Source organism: Tinamus guttatus, unplaced genomic scaffold, assembly GCF_059628265.1.
Source record: "Tinamus guttatus ecotype Peru unplaced genomic scaffold, ASM5962826v1 Tinamus_guttatus_pri_ptg000229l, whole genome shotgun sequence".
Taxonomy (NCBI): domain Eukaryota; kingdom Metazoa; phylum Chordata; class Aves; order Tinamiformes; family Tinamidae; genus Tinamus; species Tinamus guttatus.
This window is the reverse complement of record NW_028288763.1, coordinates 903809-920716: the sequence shown is the minus strand read 5'-3', so window position 1 is coordinate 920716 and position 16908 is coordinate 903809. Positions and strand designations below refer to the sequence as shown.

Here is a 16908-nt window from a genome sequence, read left to right as displayed (position 1 = left end):
ACATAAAAGATTATACTTTCACTGAGATCATGAGCTTTTGGGGCAGTAATTCTAGAGGAAGGCAGTATGTTTCAAGAAAATGAGAAACAAGGGAGACAGCAGACCTGGACCCAAATCCTGTCTTTATTGTGCTCCAGGTAAGTTAGATCAACAGCAAAACACCTCTGTGACTCCGTTGCTTCCCATTTGCCCTAACTGTTTTACAGTAAACTCTTTGGGAGCAGAGACAGTTCCTTTCCATGAATACATAGTGCGTAGGATGCTGGAGTTTAAATATCAGCATAGGTTTCTCTGCTCCACACTAATGCAGGTAATAAATAATAAGCTTATTCTGCCCTGACACTGAAGACCATGACTTGAACACAATCATGACAAATGCAAAGCAATCTTTTGCATTTTATCCAGGCCTCTCTTTGTTCTGCCAAAACTACAAGCAGAGGAACAAAAAAAAAAGGAAAAGTAAAAATAGCACATTTGGTTTTGCATTCCTGTTAGAGCTTTGATGACAACCACACACAGTGGATTATATATACTTCAGCTCCCAGCTAATAACATAAACCATTCATTCCTTTCCAGCAGACTATACATTCCAAAAATATTTCATGTATGTTTAATACACTGATTATTTCCTCCATCATGTCACTAAAGGCAAATAAAATATACCTAATAATCCCTTCTAGTTCTATAGTCTCTTTCATCCAAAGGTCCCAAAGCATACTACAGTTGTTAATTTGCCATTAAAAACACCCTGCCATGGAGCTGTGTGAATAAATGATTTTGGTAGCTGAATCTAATGTGCTTTTTGATTTCGGTATGACCCACAATAACATTTTGGGTTTTAGAGAAAGGGAAACATTCCTTTTCAAGTGAAATGGAAATGTTCTGTTTGACCTGAAATGTTTTATTTCTGAGCTTTTCTGAAAAAGTGAAAATTCAGAAAGAAATGGCCAGATTCATAAGGAGACTTGTACAAATAAACTGAATGTTACTGCATGACCTTGTGTAGTTCAGTGTCTAGGAGAGTTATGGAGAAAAACAAAAAATAAGACCCACCTTCAAATCCCCTTTCCCTCCGTTTCAGACAATGTCCTTCTTGGTAGTAGTTAGGGATTTTCCTGAAGTGCAGGATCCGGTGACTTCCTAAGAGTCAAGCACCAGAGGTGTGAGCTCAGGTCTACCCTGTAAGTATCTTAGCGTCTAGAAAAAAAGTATAAGAAACACTTGAACATTTTTAAGAAGGTCTTTCTGTTTTAACCCAAATGACTCACTGAATTTCTTGGCTATTTAGATACATTTTATCTGTTCTGGTCCTTTGTTTATTACCCTTCTTTCTGTTGTCCCCCAGAAAAACTTTTACGGGGAAAAAAAAAGTTCACTGTAGTTTATTCTCCATTCCATTCCCTTTTTGCTGAAGTAAATCAAGGCATAAGAAGAATACACAACTTGAAACTTAACACGTTTTAACATTACCTTGAATGAAAACTGGATATTTCTGTAATGTTTCTCTACATTGTGGGAAGTAATGTAACAGAATTAAGGATAGTAATTAAGAAAAATATAAACAATTAAACAAATTAAGAGAACTGTAAATTGTTGCCTAATATATATGCAGAGTTTAATATGAATTTTGTGTACAAAACCCTCCAACTTTGTAAAATCTTCTGACTAAGCATCCCTTTAGCAGACTTCATTTTAATACATAGTATGTATGCATCATGTTTAATGATATTTTCTATCAGATGCTATTGCTCTGTGATTTGTGTCATTTTAAAATTCATTTAGCTTCTAATTTTAGTTCCTGCAGATCAAGAAACAGGGTCTTTCTATTAATCTGGGGATGGTACAAATACTGGTGAAGAAACAGACCCTGCCCTATAGAGCTTGCATAGATATCGTAGCTCCATCTTCTTGCTTTCTTCTTTAACCCTGTGTTTAACTACTTGCTTCTTTATTGTCCACATTTACATAGACAGATTCTAAATATGGATGGTGATTTGTTACATTCTCAGCAAAACCCAAACAACATGAAGCTTACAGCATGTGCACAGACCTGTTACCTTTTATACTATATCCTATTGCTGGTCATGTAGTCTCATGTAATTATACTTCAGTGAGTATCAAATAGATATTATCAAATCAATTAGATAATGGGAAGATGTTTTTTATGCAGCTGTCATTTCATCACTTTAGAGAAATCACTCAAACCTTTTTACCTGATACAATTTTGGAAAGTTGCAGGGCCCCAAGTTCGCCGCTTTGAAAGGATTTCCACCATAAAATGCAGTGGAGATTCTTCTAACTTCCAGATCTGTTTCAACAGCTACCAGTTGTACTGCCCCGTACCCTCTTTACTTTGTGGTTTGAATAATGTCCAAATTTCCATGTTTCAAGTGAGTCTTCCTTTTTTTTTCTATTTGCTTTTTGTTTAGTCTTGCTTTTATAAAGTGCCCAACATTATTGCTAAATTGATTCAAACTGTGCGAGCCCTGGAGAACCTTAATAGAGTGCCCAAATTCTGTGTTTAGACATGACCCCCATTTGCAAATTGTCGTGCCTATGTATCAATGACTACGTGTTGAGTGCTTGCCACTGTACAAAACGCAGACACAGATGTGACCTCTGCCACCAGTCCTTTGTTCTTTCAACACAAACAAGAAAACTCGGAAAAGAATATCAAACTTCTGCCTGGATGTACACTGCCGCAGAACTATTTTTTCCCATTGCTTGACGCAAAGTTACAAAGCACTCAAACGTACAGACTAGTAGAACTTCCTGCAAGCAGTCTGCATACACCGTTTTATATGCTGAATGGATACAAATACGGTTTGCTTTGCATTTCTATCTTGGCAGGTGATGATCTGAACAACAGCAGCAATATAAGCAAACATCTAATGCCACATACAAGCTTATATCCATGAAAACTTAAACAGGGGAGTGCTTTTGTAAGGATGTATTATGCCTAGGAAAGGTATAGTAGGTGAGGCAACACGACCGAGAATGACAGGGTAAAATGATGCAAAAAGATAAACAAACAGCAAAGTCTACAACTGTAAAAGAGCCTGAGATTAATATTGTACATATAAATATTGGAAATTTCTATTTTTTTCCCTCGTGCAATCCCATTCTGTGAGCATGCAAAGGCGTGTCCCTCCCAGAACACCTCAACAAGTCAATAATGCTTTTAACAAAATTTGTCAGACAGCAAGAGTCCCGAAGATAACTGAATTCCAACGCTGATGAATGCAAGCGACCTGAAACCCTACAATTACTTCTGCCAAGGAAGACTTGTCATTTAGATTAAAATCTTTCTAGACATCTGAGTATCCATGTGGGAGAGTGACCATGGAAACATCTCAGCTTTGAAAAAAGTTGCAGCCAGAGACCACTCTTCCTTAGACACCAAAGTCAATCAGAGATGAGATGTACATCTCCATAGCACACCAGAGCACTTCAGTTCTGATATTTAAGGAATGGGTTGTTCCTTCTGAATATTTAACATTGTTAACAGCAAAGTTCAGAAGAACAGGGAAGATACTGGAGTGCAACTGGGGAAGGACCTGATGATAAGTGGGCAGGAGGGCACAGCATCCAGCGCAAGCTTCTAGGCACTTGGTTAAAGGAAAGATAGCAGGGAAGGAAGATGATCCATACCTGTTTGTAAAAGTAGGGTGTAAAAAGGGGACAGTGAAAATACCAAAGATGGAAAGGAACAGGACAAGAAAAGAGTAATATGAAAGCCCCTGAAGACCATCTTGATCAGAAGCAACTCTGGGACATCTGCAATCCCTTTGATATTGCAACAAGATTAGGAATTAAGACAAGCAAGTCCAACTTCCCTTTGGACTTCAGTGGCAATAGTGAGTGGTCTGCATGTGGTGGTGCAGAGGTGCAAGGTATTGCACAGGTTATGCTAGAAAGAAAAGTGAGAAAAGTGTTACTCCAAAAATGGTTATGTGGTATTTTCTGTTAAAAGAAATATAATTTTCAGGACTGTGAGTACAAAAATGTGCGTAGTTCACATTCTCCCTTGTAATACTGTATAAATAAGGTTAGCTTACCCACCTACATACAGTACATTTAGCATGTGTTGAAGACAAATTGATTCAATAAATTCTCTTGTCACAGAAAATAGTGAGAACAACATGTTGATGACATTGAAACAGTGGAAGATTGTATTCTAAATGTTCCAACATCTTTGACACATTATTTCTGAGATTCTACCATCACTGGCATGAGATTCCTATTTCCTAAGCTTAAGAGTATCATCTTTCATGCTAAAAAAAAAGGTCCCACTGTGGACTTTCCTTTGTGTTTGTCCCAGTCCCTTGACCTTATTGTGTAGCATCCACTTCTGCCTGTGCCAGTACTTTTTTTTTTTTCTTTCCCATTGTCCATTTGCAAGTGACAAGAAGACAAACTGGATCCATGTGCTTAATAAAGGAGAAAAACCATTTTCTAAACCATCACAAATATGCAAGTAACACATAAACATTATAACACCTCTTTCCCACTGAGGCATGAATTTGAGCTTTGCTGACTGTCCTGGTTCGGAGGAGAAATGGGTCAGCTCTTTCTCTGATGCCAGCCTTTTTACCTAAGCAGAAGAGGACTCAAATAACAGGGGACTGTGTGGCTCACAGTTCCAGCCATCCCTGACACAGCACTCGGCCCAAAATCTCTTCTCTGGCTTTTTGCTAGGACCTTTATCTCAGTACTTGCTCATTTTGTGTACTTAGGTTTCTCTTCTATACTCTTTACACAAATACATTGCCCTCCCTTCAGAAAGCTAAGGACTCTGTGGCCACGTAGTGTGAATTCCTGAACATTCCTTGCCTCTTTTGTTCTGCATGGTGAGTTTTGGATTGGAGTTGTCACTTCTGCTGCACAATGCAGTGAGGCAGCTTTACAGCTTATTATGACTTTCCAGAAGTGAAAGGCAACAATTATGATTGGATTCAAGCCAGATCATAGCCATGTCTCACTAATTCAATTTTCCCATCATTGCCATTCAGCCTCAAAGGTTGATACCTTAAACTCACTTCCAAAATGAAATAAAATTAAAATAGTCTTCATAGAAGATTAATTACAAATTTTTAATTTTAAGAAGCTGCATCATATCTTTCTGAGGGAATACTTTCATCTTCTACTCTAAACAATTTTACCTCGTTGCACATCTCTTTCGAGATTCCCTACCCAGGGAATATTCCCTATTCCATTGCCTGCCCAGATTTCTTTGAGGCTACTTGGGTGAGTGGGAATTCCTGGCTGAGGCACCCAGCATGTTGTTTTCCAATGAGGAGTCTCATTTTTGAAGAAGCTTTTGCAGTTTCAAGGTTGAGAAAAACTCTCTCCAATTTGGGATGGAAGAGGATAAGAAAAAGATCTTGTCACTGAAAATGCTCTTTAATGAACATTCTAGGTAATTTGGGGTTCATTATTGGAACAAAACCACATATTTACTACTGCTGCTTTTGTTCACATCAGCTCTGTGTAGGGACCTATCCAAGGTTTACCCAGGTTAAGGTTTCCACCTAGATCTGACTCAAAAGCAGGATTTGTGGTTAGTCCATGGGAAATTTGAGGGGGCTTTTAAATTTTCATTTCAATACAAATCAAAGTGAGACATTTTCAGGAATTCTCATGCACTTGAAGTTCCCCAAACCATTCAGCTGCTTAGTGATTACTAAATCAGTGCTCAGTGCTAAAATGAGCACTGATTTCACAAAGCAGTGATAGGAACTCCTCAGTTCCGACTTCCAAGTGGTTCCATCTGTGGCTTGCTCTGTGGAGAGGACACGGTCGTCTCCAAAGTTTGCCACAAGCTCAGGAACTGCTTTAGATGCAGGGAAAGTGAACAGGAAAAGTGACACATTTCTAAAGAAATCATCCTTGTTTGTCTGGCAGTGTTTTTACTGAAAAGAACTGTCCCTTGTGGCACATCTGGCAGTCCTGGTTTTGCCAGCCATACGACGCTGTCCTAGTCCATGTGGCCAAGGATCCCTTGAATCTTTGAATGAAAATGAGGATGCAGAAGGGATAGTGTAGTGTGGGTCTCCTCCTGGCACAGCCTGGGAGCAGCCACATCCAGGAGCTGGGAAGTGCTCCTGGGTCACACATGAGAGGTATCAGTATCATGAAGTTGTATTTATCAGAAGTTGTCTTCAGATACATCCAAGCCAGTGTGAAACACTTCAGTTTCCTCTGTGGGAATCTGAAACTTCTGCTTGACCCACATTGTTGTTACTCTAAGGGAATCAGACAATAGATCTGGAGAAGTTTCTAACCCTTAACCAAGAATGAGGTAAACTCTGGGTAAACACCATGTTTTTGTGGCATGCTCTCCTATATTTTCCAGAGGAATGAGAAATGCTGATTCCTGCCTTTTGTTGCTAAGGAAGCCTGCTGAAGTGCAAGCAGTTTCTCAGAATATCCCTACCATCTCTTTAGAAGTTGGCTGCTCTGAGATGGTACATACTTAATTTGTTTCCTACAGTCTCACTGGACTACAAAAATACTTTTCAGTCAAATTTCCTTCCTGACCTGTGTATGACTCCCCCGCTAGACTTTAAGCCATTCTGCGAACTAGTTCAAATACACAAAGCGAATGATAATCACCAAGAATATCAGAAAGATCTGCTCACGAAGTAGAGTCCTAAAATACTGCTGCATAGAGCGGCAGGCAGGAGATCCCTCCTGTCCCTCAAGCTTTGTTGGACAGTTTTTCTATATCTATTTTGCACTTCACCCAGTAGAAATGATGCCACTGTTTGCAATTCCATAAATATTCAGCAGTTTTTAAATGATGACATCACCTGGCAGCCTTTTTATTCCCTGGTGCATCTACAGATAGCTAATAACATTTATTATTTGCTCCTTTTTGCTATCAGTGTTTTACCATAAGCCCTGAACCTTCCCTCTGTGAACAGTTTTCCCTGGGGTATTTTAAGGAAGTGATCATGCTTCAGGAGAGCTGCTGCCAAATGCACACTATTCCGAAATGAGATTCTCTCTGTGGGAATCAGTTGGTCTCTCTGCAGTCCCCATAGCCACTGTTCTCCTGGATTTGCAAGCTGAAGGAAGACAGGAGACAACCATCTCTTTTCAAATATGCTCATTCCCCTGAGCAATCAATTCTTTGTTCCTCATTTGTGTGGACTGGCATTTGCAGTCAGTCCAACAACAGAACTATCTAGACAAATCATTAATAGCAGCCAACGTTACCCTTGAATCCATGCTTTTGGATTACACTGCACTTACTCTAATCTGTGGATAAACTGCCCCACTGTTTTTGAATCTGAGGAACTACTGCTGGGATGCCTGGTCTGGCCTGATCACAAGCTTCCTTCCATACGACTAGTTGTGAAAATATTCTACAATTTTAATTTTTGGCAGAGCATGCAATAATTTTTCCCAGGAGACCCTAATTATTGACTCTAATAAAATGTCATCCTCTCAAGTTATTTGCATTCCTGTATCAATACTCGATCCAAAACACTGGCATCTGGGTCTAATAGAAAAGGAGAATTGAAACCCGGGTAGGTTAACACAGAAAAAAAAAAATCAGAAAACCTTTTCATCTCTGAAAGTACTAAATCACACACTGACCACTGAAATAACATTCTTTACCAACCCTTTTCATGCAAATGTTATGTAATATTGTGAAAACGCACAAATAAGCCTCCTCTGGTAGGATTAAAGTCCCACAAAACTGCCCATCTGTGAGTGTCTAGGGGGCTGGCTGGGGTTCAAATATCTTAAAGAGTAGAATTTCCCTCCTCAGTGTTCTCTGTGCCAGAGTTACAGTCATTCTTTTCCAAACAATTCAGATTTCTTTGGGTACAGTAGACCAGCAGCCTTAAACTGATCCCATACTATTTGTAAATGTATCTAATTTTGTTCAAAGATACTAGCATGTACCCAGGGCATTATCTAGTCGTAGTGAAAAGACCAGGAAGAGTTCCTCAACCAAGACTTCTCTGGTGGTCTTACAAATACAGCTACTCACTATCAAATTGAAAGCCATCATAATGGATTGCCACAAACCTGGTCTGCAGTAAAAGCACTTTCTTTTGTCTTTTGGGCCAACTGCCATTAACAATTCAGGCTTAATATTCAGCATGAAAAATGAGATTAAGTTGTTACAGGATCTGGGAAATCATCTACTCATTGTCACTCACAGAAAGCCTTTTAAAGGATTCCAGACAGGAACCAATTCTGACATCTTTTTTTCCTTTTTTTACTAACTGGAATATGGTCGAAGCACAGGCACAGATGAAGGCTCAGCTATGCTCTTCTGATACATTTTTTTCCATGTCCTTTGTGGCCTTTTCTTTCTTTGCTTCCTGGCAAAAGAGGAGGTGGCTGTTAGATGTGCCGCTTCTCCTGCTGGCAGCCTGGAGGTGGCTAGAAACACGGCAACCTTGGCCTGTGCTGAATCAGGCCAAAAACCTTGACTCTTACCCAAAAGGTCTTTTGGACCATTCTGCGGCTGCCTGTTTAAAGGGGCAGTGTCATATCAGAACAAATTGAACTGAACCCCTAGCTTCCACCAAAGGTTTCTTCTGCTAGAAGACTAACATAATGTTCAGCTGCATTTTTTGTTGCGGGACAGTTTGTTCACACTGATAAATTACTTGCTTTAGAGGATTTGCCACAGCCTGGATTTATAAGGTACTGTCTGTCAACTGTCAGTCACTATTAGTCACCAAAAACACCACAGGCCAACAGACCCCTTTGGAGTCACGCTGATCTAATAATTGTCAAGTTTGAAGCTACGTCCACGTTGGTCAATAACCGAACTCCCATTCGTGCTGCTCAACTGCCCAGTTTTAAGTATATTTTCCATGCTTTGCCCACTAATTATTGGTGTCCCTTGTTTTTTGGGTGTTTTTTTTCTTTTTTTGAAATGAAACATACTGTTACTAGACATTTTCATGCTGTAGTCTGGCTATCTGTATACTTTTTCCTTTTTTTCTGCTGTCCGCAGTTAGCGGAACCATTTGTTTGCATTACTATAAGTTTATTCTGTCTCATAAACCAAATGTATTACTTTTATTCATAACTTGAAAGTAAAACAGACTGTAATCCATTTTTCAGCATACATGCTAGTCGCAGAGCTGTTCCCAGCTTCCTTCTATATGCATGCTTACCATCCCAGAGCACAGCTGCAAGAAGCAATGCATTTATGAGCTCAGAGCTACATGGATAATTTCCAGTGTCCTTCCAGGGGCCTCTAGCTTCCTTCCACTCACCTTGGTCCAGAAAAACATATACCAGTTGATCTACTGATAACTTTATTTACCCCAGAAACGTTCATTGGTGTCTATGCATTCTGCAGGCCTCCACAGTCCTCTGCAAGTTAGCTGAGGTCTCTTGTTTCTCTCCTTGCTGACTCTCTTGTATCCTGTAGCTCCTTCCAAAACTTTAAACCAATGGCCGGGGCTCCCTCAAAGATGAAGATAATTCCATCTCTTTCTGGTGGGCGAGCTGTGCAATGCCATCAGAATTGGATGCGATGTCCCACATCCCTTCTGTTCCTTCTTCAGATGTGCATTTAGGTGAGGAGGAGGAGGTGGTGAGCCGAACAAGATTCCTACTGAATCCTCCTCTTCAGAAAGAACATCTTCTGCACTTGACCTCGGACATTCCAGAAATCTTCCAGGCCCTTTGGGGTTACAGAAAAGTTACGAAAATGATGTAATTGCTTTATGTTGATGTAGAGTATACGTGTCATTCTCTATCTGTCACTATGGAGTTAAAAGAGAGCACAGCCACCTTCTCACTTACACTAGGTGAAGCTGGAGATGAGGGCCCACAGCTTGACTGGAGCAGTGGCTGGTGGTGGTAGGAGCTCTGGAGAGGGGACTCACCAACTGGGACTCCTGTACCAGACTGTCATGGAAGCTCCTCTAGGAATGAGCTTATGGGGACTGATGAGGAGATGGCATTAGGCTGCTTGGAACAGGCGTCCCTTTGCTCTGTTACGCAGTGCCTGCAGTCTGCTAGAAATTCGGAAAACCCTGCCAGGGAGATAACAGATCATATGAAGGAGAAGCTTATTATTTCCTGTTAAACGCTTAAACTGAAGGTGTAGCAGAAGAGGAAGCACTTGAGGCCCTCCACCGGGCTGCAACAAGACAGCTATTCAAATATTGGCCTTATCATCTTACTGAAGGTCAAATAGAGCTGTAGCAGTTGTGTTAGGAGAGGAAATAAAGAGTCTTAACTCATGTGTTTTTGTCTACATGGTAGATATACACTTTCCCATACCTCTGAATTTCCTTGTCACGACGGGTTTATTTGACTGCATTGTGTGCTTCTGTGATTTAATTGTTATGTTATTAGGGTGAGTAAAATAAAGCTGCAGCTTTTCTTTTGCTGTATTAGTGCAGTTTAATTACATTTGGGAAAGGCGAAAAGGAGAGTGGGAGCTTGCCAACATTAATGCTGCCTGTCATTCACAGCCCATTGATGACAAGGAGTTGAAAGCTTGGCAGTTACTCTGGTAATCAGCAACCTGGCTGATGACGAATGGAAAAGATTATGTGAAATTTCCTGAAAGGGGGAAAAAAGTGTTCTCCAAAGAAATAAAATACAAAATAAGAACAAAGGGCAAAAAAAATCCAAACTCCAACTTCTAAATCCAACACTAAATCCTTTTTATAGTGTTTACATGAAAGACACGACATGAAACAGTTATAATAAAATAAAAATTCCACTAGTAAACTGTGTTTAATGCCTATAAAAGGGATCTATGTTTCTAAAATAGGAGCACAAATATGTCTGCTTGATTGTTGCTAAAAGTGATTTGGAAATGGACTTTTTCCCCGTATCTGATGAATATGTATCCCTGGTAGAAAAAAAAAAAAACTTCATCACTATAGATGACATCTCAGTTGGATTTTTTAATTTACTAACAATGAAAAGAAACTAATCGCTAGAGCCATTCCAAATATATCACTCTTGATCTTTCAAAATATAAATGCTTTTTTGTTTTCTTTGTATTCACTCTACTTAATTCTCTCTTTTTAATATAGGAGAATGCATACTAATTTCATCTTATTAGTAGTAACATAGGGAACTGCTATTCAGGCTTAGATATATTTGTAATAGTCCAGCCTTCAACACAGTAGAAATCTTCAAGAACTCCACTAAAATAAAGCTGGGAGCTGTATCAGTATTTAAGGAGAACAAATTCTATAGTAGTTATTTCGTTTTGCCATAACCTGCACAATGGATGATTTGTGACATTACTCATTTGTCTTAATTAAAACTTGAATATTATTCGAAACCCATTTTGGCATCTCTGGTATGAAACAATGTGACTTCTCTGAGGTTTTGTGCTGTCATTTTTCTGTAACTGCTGGATATAGCTACTCAATTTCACACTTCACATAATTACTCTTCAGTATTCCAGACTTAACATCTTTCATTTTGCTTGTGATGGGGAAGGTAAAAGGCTCTATGGTATCTACAATGTTACTGTACTAGTTTTAAAAAACAAGAAAAACCTGTATTTGGATGGTGTAGAACTGTTTGCTTGATATGTGAGCAAATGTGAGATTTTTTTGGTCTCTTCTGTCGAACACAGCATAACGCAAGAAAAAAACAAATGCCTTTTAATCAGGATGTTAAGCAACTGAAACAATCTGAAGCTTACCAGCAGGTAATGTTGACTACGCAGGACTGTGAATAGGGATTTTTCCTTTCACACTGTTGAGCAGATACATCACTGTGGCTTCGGGCTTTTTTCCCAGAGGCAATGTACAGCAGTTCCACATTTTAAGTTGGAAACATCTCACCACAGCTGAAAGAAGATCACTGAAATTTAATGAAAAAATACATATGAATGATTCGACTGATATATTTAGTGCTAAGAATTAGCCATATATTTATTAGATTTAAAATACTGCATGCTAAAGACCTCCCCCCACTAAAGAAATGTCAGTATCAGGTATTTATGTATTAGGTCCAGTTTTAAATGTCTGTGGAAAAGATGAAAAAGTCAGGGTGAAAATCCCGTAACTTATTTTTTACGTTAGCAACAAAGCCCAAACGACAGGTCTCTTCACTCCTGAACAAGGAAGAGATAGGCTCTTTTGCAGACAAGGCTTCCTGTGTATGTCCTTTTCTCCGTGTGGTGATTATGCCCAGGCACATGTTGGTGTTTTTCTGTACTTGTCCAGTTTTCACGGACACGCAGAAATGCATCGAGCTCAGGCACACGAGTGCTGACTCGCACGCTGTATAATCCGGAGTCTCAGCTAGGACCACCCTGAATGTATAGCTCAGCTGTACTTGCACATGTGCATTAAATCTGACCCCTTAGGGAAGTATCACCATGTGTATGAGCAGTAAGTGGGGCAGGACTAGGAAGTGCTGACTTAGTGTGTATGAATGGACATGCTCTGCAGTGAAGGCACAGGAAGTTTGATGTGTCAAAGCAGAACAGGGCAGGGGAACCAAGTAACACGAGGTAGGACGGGCTGCAGATTTCAGAGCTTCAGGCTGTCAGTCAGTGGTGGCCTCCTGTGCCTCTTATGCAGTGACATCGTGCTCGCAGAAGTCTATGTGAACTCCTATCAGGAAACATCAAACTGCCTGAGATTCATAAAGAAATTCTAGAGTAGATTAGATCTGTTCACTTAACGCAGGGTTTCAAAGCACAGATCCCATGAGCTGGATCACAATCCCATTACAAGTTCTGACTAACCGCAAAGCAGGTTATTCCATCATTTAAAAAAATCCTTATTAATAAATCAAACGTCATTTTTGTTAATATTTATGTACATCTATTCAAATTATAAATGAAATTATAGCTAACTTAGGTTTTATCCTTGCTGTCATATAAACTGAAGAAACTTAAGACATACGGATGCGTGCTGCTACAGTTTTGAAGATGGTGATGCCACTGAATTGACTGAAGTCATTCATGAAGTGGATGGGACAGGTTGCAAGTGGTGTAGGAAAACAGTTTTTCAGAGCTGCAGCTTTGGCAGACAGAGTGAATATCTTCTTTGTTTCGGTTCATTTGAGTAGTTTAGTTAATACTATTTAACTCAGAACTGAAAAATCAGCTTAAAGTTGGAAAAAAAAAAAGATTGGCTGTTTTTCTCCTGCAATCTATGACTAAATCTGAGGGGATAAGATCTACTTTGAGATTGTGAAAGGCATGGTTATTAAAAGCTGCCAGTTTAATTCTGCTTCTGCAGGTCATTATTTCAGTTGTTTCATAAAACATTTTAAAATGCAAACATGATTTTGAAATGCATCAAGAACATTTAAGGTAGACTAAGATCCTAATTAATTAACAGTTTAAAATGATGTTATGTAAATTTTAATTGAATGACAGTTTTCATACAAATACAGCTTGACATAAAACGTAAGTAAAAAAACTAAAAATGTTAAGTATTCATTATTTTGTAACATAATAAAGAAATTAATATTCTGAATAAAAAACTTTTAATTCCAAATAATTAAATGAGTATAGGTATAATGTCATCTCTTTGTTGGAGCACAGTATCTAAAGAGCCAGATTCAGTAATACTAATCAAATGCAAATTTAGGTTTACATGTTAAACAAAAAATGAAAATCAGTTGCTGGTGAGGCAACTGAAAAAAAAGTTAAAAAAAAAAGTAAAAAAATAATTAAATTACCAAGATCAAGATTTTTCTGCTTGTTCTTTTAAACCACGATTAAAATGAAGGATTTAGATAAAACCACTCTTACCATATCTGGAACATTTCATTACCAATTTTTACTATTAAAGAAAATAATAAATAAGAATGATACTTAGCAGATTTCCTTTTTTTTGGTAGGAATTTATTTCTCAGATTTCCCATGGGGAAACTATACAGCCTCAAGATTTCCAAAAAAGGGTGGGTGCCTGTAATTACATTTCTAAGCTTGCATTCAGGCATCTGAATAAGTGAATTGATTGTGAATATGCTCGGCAGCTTCTAATATATCCTAATCATTAGGCTGAACAAAAAAAATTCAAGCATATTTATATTGTTGCAAAAATGCTGACATGTCAAAACGCAAACTTTCAAGATAAATATATGTTTTCTCAGTAACAGAAACCATACAGAGAACTGTTCAGGGCCAGTCTATAGTTCCTGATGTACAGTCAAACCCCATCTCCACACACACGGAACCAGTAGGAGCTCAGCAGGCCGCAGAGACACTCATCCATACGTAGCAGCCTGAGTTCATGTTGGGCTTCTGCTTTGATCTGCTGGGCTGGCGTGAGATACATACCTTTATTTCCTTCAGAAAATGTCCTTTATTTCATTCTGTCATAAGAGAAATGTTCAGATGTCAGTGTTCTTTTATAGATCATAATTTCTTATTTTCCGGATCAACATTTTTATTTTTTATCAGTGGAAAACTCACTATGCACACTAAAGGCAGCCTTAGGCCTGCTAATTGTTGCTAGATATTGAGCAGACTTCCTCGCCTAGTTGGCAATACTAGAACAAGCGTGTAGGAAATAAATTTATTCTGGAAAGGATTTTGAAATATTTCACTTCAGGACCGCTCGACAAACGTGCAGCGAGGCCCCTTTCTGTGTAATTTGCCTCTCCTCCATGTATGCATTTAACTCTCCTGCTCTCCTCTCATAATATCATAGGAGTATAATATTATATATTTATGATTCTTTCATGGCCTGATTTTTGAAGCGAACAGAGCGCTGTGCATGCTCGGTCCCGTTGGGAAAGGCAACAGAGGCTGCCAGGGAGAGGGGGCTGCCACTGCCACCTGCAAACTTGCCCGGTGCCCTGTGATCACCTTTGGGCACGGGAATCGCCACGGCCACCGCCAACGGCCGCCCTCGCGCCCAACGGCCGCACTTTCAACTAACGGCCACCCTTGCGTCCAGCGGCCGCGCTCCCGCCTAACGGCAGCGCTCCTGCCCAACGGCCGCGCTGCCAACTAACGGCCGCGCTCCCGCCCAACGGCCGCTCTCCCGCCTAACGGCCGGCGCGGAAGGCCCCTGCGTCCCCTCCCCGCGCCCTAACGGCAGGAGGACGACGAGGAGGAGGAGGGCCACGGCGGCCCGGGACCTCCCGCCCAGGAAAGGCCGTCGGCCGCCCCGCGGCTCGCCGCCCTCCTCGGGGCCCTCGCTCAAGTCAGCCCGGGGCGGTCCCGCGGGCGCAGGGACGGGGCGCAGCCTCCCGCGCCGACCCTCCGTCCGAGGCGAGGCGAGGAGAAGCGAGGCGGGAGGGCTCCTCCGCCGCAGCCCGGCCGCGGGGCGGCAGCTCGACCCGGCCCCCAGGCGCGGCGCAGCACGGGCCATGGAGCATCGCGGGCGCCGCCGGGCCGGGCCGGGCCAGCAGCTCGGCGCTCCGGCGGCGAGGGGCCGGCGGGGCTCCCCGGCGGGGCGGGGAGGAGGGGAGGGCCGGGGGGGGGGACTCGTGCTCCCCCAAAGGAGGTGGCGGAGGCGGGGGAGGGGAGGCGGGGGAGGGGAGGCTGGGCTCCCGGAGAAGGAGGCGACCGCTCGCACAAATCCTGCGTCTTCAGAGCAGCCCCGGCGGGTCGGGTGAGTATTTTGTCCCTACCCCTGCCCAGTTCCCTCCGGGACCCGCGAGCCCGGGGAGCGGGGGCGGGAGTCGCGGCGGGATCTGTGCGCAGCTTGGGGCGGGGGGCAGTGCGGGCAGGGCCCTGTGCCTCCTGCCGGATCGGCTCAAGGGAGCCCGCTTGGAGCCTCCTTGAAGCTCTGCCTTCCCGGCTGGAGCCGCCGGAGCGGGGGGCACAGAGGGATAGAGGGGCTGCGTGCGAGGGTCTGAGCCCCTCTCCGTCCCCGCTAGCATCCACCCGCGAGCGCGCCGAGGTCTGGCTTCTCCTAAGCGAGCCTCCCCGCGGCTTCCCTCTGCTCCTTAAAAAATGAAATGCCCCAAAGCTAGAGAGTGAGGCAGCCGGGGGGGCGGGGAAGGGCTTCTCCGAGGAGCTGGAGGGAGGCGGAGGCAGCGGGAGGCGCCGAGGTCCCCGCGCTCCGCCGGGCCGGAGCGGCGCGGCCAGGGGCGGAAGGACAGCGCTGTCACCGCGGCTCGCCCTGCGCCCGCGCGGGAAGTTACTTTGTTCGCAGAGTTGCCGCGGGCCGGGGCCCCCCGGGGCCGCCTCCAGGTGTCAGCGGCCCCACGGAGAGGCCACAGCGAGGGCCGAGGGGACGCGCAGGAGCCTCCCTTTGTCATAGGAGAGGGGCTTTCGGTGACCTCCCAAAGTTTTGTTCCAGGAGGAAGCGGTCCAGTAAGTTTCTTGAAATTCATGCGGATTTTTTTGTACGCCGCACCGGTGTTTGGTATCCAGCGTGCACCGGGCAGTGGAACAGGGGGAAAAATACATATTTCGGAGGTTTAGGTAATGATTTCTTGGCTTTTAATGTGCTGCTTTCTTAAGAGCTGCATTTTCAATGTTGCGTTTTCAGACAGCATTTATATGCCTAGATGTAGATGGATAACATAAAAGATAATGATGGGAAGTATGCAGAAACTGCATGTATTTGAAACATTCCGTTCTGTTTGGAAAAAGATCAATAGTTGAAGTTTTCTTCTTTCACAGCCTGTATCCTGACAATGCCAAAAGTAAAAAATCTGCTGATGCGCTACAATATTAGTAGACATTTCAACTTCAGTTACTTCTAAATTAATAGAGTATACGACAATAGTGTAAAATAGCTTTTTGATATTCTGTATGAATTGATAACTAGGCAAGATTATTAAACTTTGTGCTTGGCTTCTAATGAGGTAAACTCTCAGTTGTTTATCAAAATATCAGTAGTTAAAATAATAATACAAGACTGCACCTTAAATGTGCATGTCCAAAATTTGGCTACCATAAAAAGACTACTTTTTTTGAGAAGAGTAGTTAAGGAGTTGTTATACGATAGTCATTTATGTTGTATTCAT

At 42.0% G+C, this 16908-nt stretch overlaps 1 protein-coding gene across 3 annotated transcripts in view; it reads left to right on the top strand.

Moving 5' to 3' along the window:
* Positions 1-15471: 15471 nt before the first annotated feature.
* The window catches only part of MPPED1 (metallophosphoesterase domain containing 1), a 57660-nt gene continuing 56223 nt past the window's right edge, over positions 15472-16908 (top strand). Inside the window, exon 1 of one of the 3 annotated variants that reach the window (XM_088525627.1) lies at positions 15472-15542. The gene's annotated coding sequence lies outside the window, so the exon portion shown is untranslated. Of the gene's footprint in view, positions 15543-16231; positions 16250-16908 lie in introns of those variants that run through there. The other 2 variants (XM_010215810.2, XM_088525625.1) reach the window with 2 other exon arrangements.